The sequence below is a fragment of the Portunus trituberculatus genome, chromosome 36 (genome assembly GCF_017591435.1).
Source record: "Portunus trituberculatus isolate SZX2019 chromosome 36, ASM1759143v1, whole genome shotgun sequence".
Lineage (NCBI taxonomy): Eukaryota > Metazoa > Arthropoda > Malacostraca > Decapoda > Portunidae > Portunus > Portunus trituberculatus.
Genome location: NC_059290.1, coordinates 11,765,946 through 11,767,740, shown reverse-complemented (window position 1 = coordinate 11,767,740; position 1,795 = coordinate 11,765,946).

The window sequence follows — 1,795 nt, the reverse complement described above, 5'->3', positions numbered from 1 at the left end:
TCACCAAATCCTACAGTAACGAAAAAAAAAAAAAAAAAGTAGATTATCATACTTTGGAATCTCTCTTGAACTGTTTTAAAAAGATTCCCCTTTCTGGAATTTAATATCACGTTTTTCTTTATACATCGAAATTATTACAAAGTTACAGAAATTCCTTGTCAGAGTTCACAGTTACATGTTTCTTACCTTAGCAAATAATTATCGTACTCAGACAACCTATTCTTCACCGAGTATGAAAGGAAGCAGGAACGATTGCCATCCTCAAAAACATCGTACTCTAGCTGAGAATAATCGTACACTGAGATTACTACAAAGCCGCTCTCTGAAGATAACATTCCTTGCCTGCCTTCAATGACGTGTTTCGGAATCCAGTAAAAAAAATAGATACTGTGCTTTGAAATTATCTATCTACATTGAAATTATCTATGTACATTGAAATTATCTATCTACATTAAAATTATTTACATTGAAATTATCTATCTACATTAAAATTATCCATCTACATTGAAATTATATATCTACATTTAAATTATTTATCTACATTGAAATTATACTCGTATATGTACCAAGTAAAAAAAATTCGCCTAATGACGGTCCAAGTTATAGCTGAGTTTGGGAAGCAGTCTTTATTTTAATTTCTAAGCTAAAGAGTCTTCACCCCTTCAGCACTGGAACGCATTTTTTACCTTGAGTTTTAGGTGTGATTAGACGGTTTTGTATACATTAGGAAGGGTCCATAGAGGTCACAAGATTAATGGTCCAAAGTCTTCACTATTTTTAATCCCCAACATGAATTTTTGAAGCTGTATTAAATTTTGGATATGATTAGACGGTTTTGTATACATTAGGAAGGGTCTATAGAGGTCACAAGATTAATGGTCCAAAGTCTTCACTATTTTAATCCCCCACATGAATTTTTGAAGCTGTATGAAATCACCAAATAGTAAGCAGAATGAATATGGAAACGCGTCCTGGTGCTGAAGGGGTTAAAGAACAAAATCATCTCAAGTTAGTGAAGGAGTCGAGGGAATCAGTTTTGAGAGACACACGTTTTCTTTGTAAGCTAAAAAAGAATCAATTTAAGAGTGAGAGGAGCCTTTTCTAAATCATATAGTTGGATTTCGAAGCAAGACAGAAAGAGAGACGGGAAACGAGACAGAAAGGGAGACGGTCATTTTTTATTATCTTTTCTCCTGTTCTAAGGTAAAGGTGTTGGTAGGTGGGCGGGCCATTATACAGGTAGAATGTACAGTTTGTCGAGTCTTCTTAAGGCGACGGCTACTTACTGTCCTTGGCTTGTTTTATGTAATCTGTGGGTTTATATGAGGTGTTGCTGGGGTCTCTCTCTCTCTCTCTCTCTCTCTCTCTCTCTCTCTCTCTCTCTCTCTCTCTCTCTCTCTCTCTCTCTCTCTCTCTCTCTCTCTCTCTCTCTCTCAGGTTACGTGACGCACTGACATGACACCAAAAGAAACATTTCCCAACATGCCATCTGGAAAATAAGTCCCGCTATTATTATCGTTGTTATTATTATGGGTAGGTACTTATTTTCCAGCTCCTCTTCGATGTGTGGCACTAGATTTAAGTCCTATTTATTTAGATGGCACCTTTGGGCAGTACAGTAGAGAGAGGAGAAGGAGGAAGACGTAAGTAGTAGCTGGGAAGATGAGACTCCACAAGGCAATGAGAAAAAGAATACAAGATTATTTTTTTCTTTAATATTGTAAGGAATTGTAGGTTCTTAATTAAACAAATATCCGCAGGTGTTTTTGTGTTACTTCTTACCTGTGTGTGTGTG